We start from the raw sequence: 6,384 nt of genomic DNA on the forward strand, positions 1-6,384 counted from the left end.
CGCGGGTGGGGGCGATCCGGCGCATCCCCACGATGAGTATCTCCCCGAACCTCTCACGTCATTAGAGCGAGAGGAGCTTCGCCGCCGGAACATGGACGCGCTCCGCACTCCTATCGTCGGAGAGACCCCCGAGGCCCGGGCCTTGGAGGATGCGCGTTTGGCCAACTTGGCCGAGCGCACTCGGCTGGAGAATCTCCAGCGAGCACTCGACGAGCAAGCGCGTCAGTGGGCTCCCGAGTCTAGTCGATGCCAGCTCTTCCCGCCGACGCAGGTATATCGAACCCCAGTTCAGAATTTGGCCGCCGCGGCCCGTATAGCAGAATCGATTCAGCCCTCCCAGTCGGAGGCTGGCAGGGGCTTGTTACAGATCAGAGCATTGCTCCGGGCGGCGGGAAACCAGAATTCCGCTGTCTCTTAGTCGCGGAATAGGATCCACAGTCGATCTGTCGCAACAGATATAGGCGAGTCGGCTCACAGCCCGAGATCGCCCCCGAGGCGTGAGGGACGTGGTGACCGGCGTGACCAGTACAGGAGGAATGAGCAGTATGATCACCGATTCGACCGTGATGATCGACGTCGAGTGCCAACCCCTCCCCCGAGGAGTGGGTCATATGCGCCTCGATGGCAAGATGACAGGCGCCCTCATAGTGTTGGGCAGAGGATTCCAGTCGACCCCAGAGACCCAGGCTTTGATGCGAGATCCATCCTCGTTCAAGGTTTGGTTGACAGGAACAGAGCTCATCGAGGAGGCCACAACAGAGATGCGCCTGCCAGCAGCGGAGTACGTGCTTCAGGGCCAGAGTGTTTCAGTCGAGCCATCAGAGCCGCAGTGATTCCTCCCAATTTCAGGCTGGCGACTGGAATCAGCAAGTTCACCGGTGAATCTAAGCCTGACACCTGGCTCGAAGATTACCGAGTGGCTATACAGATTGGCGGTGGCAATGATGAGGTGGCCATGAAGCATTTGCCTCTCATGTTAGAGGGCTCAGCCAGAGCGTGGCTAAATCAGTTAGCACCCAGCAGCATTTACACTTGGGAGGACCTCTCCCGAGTGTTTATCACGACCTTTGAAGGAACATGCAAGCGACCTGCAGGCCTTACAGAGTTGCGGTCTTGCGTGCAGAAGCCGAATGAAACTCTGAGGGAATACATCCAGAGGTGGATCACGCTGCATCACTCGGTTGAGAATGTGCCAGACCATCAAACGGTTTGTGCCTTCAAGGAAGGTGTCAAATACAGAGAGTTGAATCTGAAGTTCGGTCGAACTGGAGAGATGTCTCTGAATCGGATGATGGAGATTGCCACCAAGTACGCTAACGGAGAAGATGAAGATCGACTCCGGAGTGGCAAGCAGAAAGCAGTCGCCCAGGAAACCGGAGGCAATTCCAGTCAGAAGCAGAAGCGGAAGGCCGAGCCAGCCGCCCCTGGGGAGGCCCTGGCCGCAACCCAGGGGAATTTCAAGGGAAAACCCAAAGGCCCCTGGAAGCCCAAGAAAGTCAAGGATCAAGACAAAAATGATGTTTTGGATCTGCCATGTCACATCCACACCAAGAAGGATGAAGAGGGTAATTTTATTTACCCAAAGCATACCACTCGACAGTGCCGGCTCCTGATCTAGCAGTTCCAAGGAAAGCAGTCCAAGGATAAGGAAAAAGAGTCGGACATAGTCGAGGACAAGGAAGACAGTGACGATGGATACCCCCAAGTCAATTCCACCCTGATGATTTTTGCCGATGTCGAAAGCAAAAGTCGACTGAAAGTCATTAACCGAGAGGTGAACATGGTTGCCCCGGCAACACCCAGTTACCTGAAGTGGTCTCAGACTGCCATCACATTCGACCAGTCTGATCACCCGACGCACATTGCCACCCCTAGGAGGCAAGCTTTGGTGGTCGACCCAATTGTTGAAGGCACTCGACTGACTAAAGTCCTGATGGATGGTGGCAGTGGCCTGAACATACTGTATGCTGAAACATTGAAAGGAATGGGCATTCCGATGTCCAGGCTCAGCACCAGTAACATGAGTTTCCACGGAGTCATTCCTGGGAAGAAAGCCCAATCACTCGGCCAGATCGCTCTTGATGTGGTTTTCGGTGATTCAAAGAATTCCCGCAAGGAAAAGTTGACATTCGAGGTTGTGGACTTCCAAAGTGCTTATCACGCCATTTTGGGCAGGCCAGCTTACGCACGCTTCATGGCCTGGCCATGTTACGTGTATCTCAAACTGAAGATGCCTGGCCCCAAAGGTGTGATCACTGTTACAAGCAATCGGAAGAGGGCGGAAGAGTGCTTTCAGAACGGCTCAAAGATTGCAGATGCTCAGATGGCAGTGGTCGAGCTGCAAGAGTACCAAAAGACTGCCGATCCAAGTGAGTTGCTACGAGCCAAGAAGCCTGCTTCAGAATCAACTTTTCAGTCGTCCGGTGAAACAAAGACAGTCCACATTCACCCAACCGACCCCGATGCTGCCCCGACTCACATCTCAACGACGCTTGACTCCAAATAGGAAGAAGCGCTCATCCAGCTCCTCCGTGAGAACTGGGACCTCTTCGCATGGAAACCCTCTGACATGCCTGGAGTTCCCAGAGGGCTGGCTGAGCACCATCTACAAGTCGACCCGAAGTTCAAGCCTGTGAAAGAACATCTTCGACGGTTCGCTATCCAGAAGAGGAAAGCCATTGGTGAGGAGGTGGCTCGGCTCTTAGCAGCGGAGTTCATCCGAGAGATTTACCACTCTGAGTGGCTCGCCAATGTCGTCATGGTCCCCAAGAAGGACAAGTCACTTCGCATGTGCATTGATTTCAAACATATCAATCGGGCCTGCCCGAAAGATCATTTTCCTCTCCCTCGCATCGACCAAATAGTCGACTCAACTGCGGGGTGCAAGAGATTGTCTTTTCTAGATGCTTATTCCGGGTACCATCAGATCCGTCTGTATGGACCCGACGAAATCAAAACAGCTTTCATCACCCCATTCGGATGCTTCTGTTATGTCACCATGCCGTTCGGCCTCAAGAACGCCGGAGCCACGTTCATGAGAATGATTCAGAAGTGTTTACTCACTCAAATCAGTCGGAATGTGGAGGCATACATGGATGATATTGTGGTCAAATCACGCAAAGGTTCCGACCTGCAAGCTGACCTTGCCGAAACCTTTGCCAACCTCAGGAGGTATGATATCAAGCTCAATCCATCAAAGTGCACATTCGGAGTTCCAGGTGGAAAGTTACTCGGTTTTCTCATTTCTGAACGGGGGATCGACGCCAATCCTGAAAAAGTTGGCACCATACTCCGGATGAAGCGCCCCGTTCGCGTGCACGACGTCCAAAAGCTTACAGGCTGCTTGGCCGCCCTAAGTCGATTCATTTCTCGCCTCGGTGAAAAGGCGTTGCCCCTTTACCAACTGATGAAGAAGTCTGACAAGTTCGAGTGGACTCCGGAAGCTGATGCAGCATTTGCAGAGCTCAAAGCTCTGCTCTCCACCCAGCCGGTGCTTGCTGCCCCAATCAGCAAAGAGCCTCTACTGCTTTACATTGCAGCCACAGGGCAAGTTGTCAGCACAGTACTTACGGTCGAGCGGGAAGAAGAAGGAAATGCCTTCAGAGTTCAGCGCCCAGTCTATTATGTGTCTGAAGTTTTGACACCTTCAAAACAAAGATACCCTCACTACCAGAAGCTTGTATATGGGATTTATATGACCACCAAGAAGGTTGCACATTACTTCTCTGACCACTCCATTACAGTCGTCAGCAACGCCCCACTGTCAGAGATTCTGCATAACAGAGATGCAACTGGTCGAGTGGCCAAGTGGACGATTGAACTCCTTCCCTTAGATATCAAGTTTGAAGCAAAGAAGGCTATCAAGTCCCAAGCAATCGCAGATTTCATCGCCGAGTGGATTGAACATCAACTTCCGACTCAAGTTCACTCGGAGCACTAGACCATGTTCTTCGATGGATCTAAGATGCTGAATGGTTCCGGTGCTGGGGTAGTTCTAGTCTCCCCTCGAGGAGATAAGCTCAGATATGTTCTCGAGATTCACTTCGATTCCTCCAACAATGAAGCAGAGTATGAAGCACTTTTGTACGGGTTGCGCATGGCCATTTCACTCGGCGTCCGTCGCCTCATGGTCTACGGCGACTCAGATTTGGTGGTTAATCAGGTGATGAAGGAGTGGGACGTCAGAAGTCCAGCTATGACTGGTTATTGCAATGAAGTGAGAAAGCTAGAAAAGAAATTCGAGGGGTTAGAGCTTCATCACATCCCCCGACTGAAAAATCAAGCAGCTGATGATCTGGCAAAAATAGGCTCCAAGAGAGAAGCCATTCCGAGCAATGTGTTTCTGGAGCACATCCGCTCGCCGTCAGTCCAGAAGGATCCTTTCATAGAAGAAGCGCCACAACCGAAAAGTGCCACAGATCCGACTGAAGTCGAAGTTCCTGCTGTGGTCGACCTAATCATGGAAGTCTTGGCAATCACTCCCGACTGGACGATACCGTACATCGCGTATATCCTATGGAAAGAGCTCCCAGAAGACGAGGAAGAGGCTCGACAGATCGTCCGCCGATCCAAGGCCTTCACAGTCATAAAGGGGCAGTTGTATAGAGAAATCGCGACTGGAATCGGTCAGAAGTGCATAACACCAGAAGAAGGTCGGATAATCCTCGATGATATCCACTCGGGGACCTGTGGCCACCATGCGTCCTCTCGGACCATTGTGGCTAAAGCATACCGAGCGGGATTTTACTGGCCTAGAGCAAATGAGATGGCAAAAGAGATAGTCAACAAATGTGGAGGCTGCCAGTTCTACTCCAACATGTCACACAAGCCTGCATCAGCCCTGAAGACCATTCCAGTCGTCTGGCCCTTTGCTGCCTGGGGACTGGACATGGTTGGTCCACTGATAACAGGCAGGAGCGGATTCACGCATGTGCTTGTGGCATTCGACAAGTTCACCAAATGGATTGAAGCCAAGCCTATCAAGAACCTCGATGCTGGCACTGCTATCAGTTTCGTCAGAGGACTAACATTCAGATATTGAGTCCCTCATAGCATCATCACTGACAATGGGTCAAACTTCGATTCGGACCAGTTCAGAGCTTTTTGCGCCTCTCAAGGCACACGAGTCGACTACGCGTCGGTCGCGCATCCTCAGTCGAATGGACAAGCTGAAAGAGCAAATGGTTTGATTCTCAAAGGACTGAAGCCTCGGTTGATGCGTGATCTCAAGCATGCGGCAGGTGCTTGGGTCGACGAGCTTCCGTCAGTTCTGTGGGGATTGAGGACCACCCCTAACCGGTCGACTGGAAGAACTCCATTCTTTCTGGTTTATGGAGCCGAAGCGGTTCTGCCAAGTGATCTTCTTCACAGCGCGCCCCGAGTCGAGCTTTACACCGAAGATGAAGCAGAACAGGCCCGGCAAGAAGCAGTCGACCTCCTAGAAGAAGAGAGGGAGATGGCCATGATCAGATCAACCATTTATTAGCAAGACTTGCATCGATTCCGCGCCCGGAATGTGAAGAGTCGAGCCTTCCAAGAAGGAGAATTTGTCCTCCGAGTGGATCAACAGAAACCACACAAGCTTGCTCCTACTTGGGAAGGCCCCTTCATCATCACCAGAGTCCTCCACAATGGAGCGTATCACCTCTACAATGTTGATCGCCAGATCGACGAGCCTCGAGCTTGGAATGCGGAACTACTCCGCCCCTTTTACACTTGAGCTCTCCCTTGGATGAGATGTAATAAGAAAAATTCCTGCAGTTCGTTTTTATCAAAGGCAAGAGTGTTCCATCAATTGTTATCACTTTTGTTTACATACGGAATCCCCCAGTGGGTGACTTAGCTGCGAATCCGTTTCGCCTAAGTTTGAAAAAATCCTACCGAGTGGAGAGCGATCCTCCCACTCGGGGGCTTAGCTGCAGACCAGCACTCGCCTAAGTTCTCTCACCTAGAGACTTAGCTGCAGTCCGGCACTCGCCTAAGTTTTAAAAAAAAATCCTACCGAGTGGAGAGCGATCCTCCCACTCGGGGGCTTAGCTGCAGTCCAGCACTCACCTAAGTTCTCTCACTTAGCGACTTAGCTGCGGTCCGGCACTCACCTAAGTTTGAAAAAATCCCACCGAGTGGAGAGCGATCCTCCCACTCGGGGGCTTAGCTGCAATGTAGCACTCACCTAAGTTCTCTCACCTAGAGACTTAGCTGCAGTCCGGCAGTCGCCTAAGTTTGAAAAAATCCCACCGAGTGGAGAGTGATCCTCCCACTCGGGGGCTTAGCTGCAGTCCAGCACTCACCTAAGTTCTCTCACCTAGAGACTTAGCTGCAGTCCGGCACTCGCCTAAGTTTGAAAAATCCTATTGAGTGGAGAGCAAACCTCCCACTCGGAGC

This window comes from Triticum dicoccoides, chromosome 7A (assembly GCF_002162155.2).
Source record: "Triticum dicoccoides isolate Atlit2015 ecotype Zavitan chromosome 7A, WEW_v2.0, whole genome shotgun sequence".
NCBI lineage: Eukaryota > Viridiplantae > Streptophyta > Magnoliopsida > Poales > Poaceae > Triticum > Triticum dicoccoides.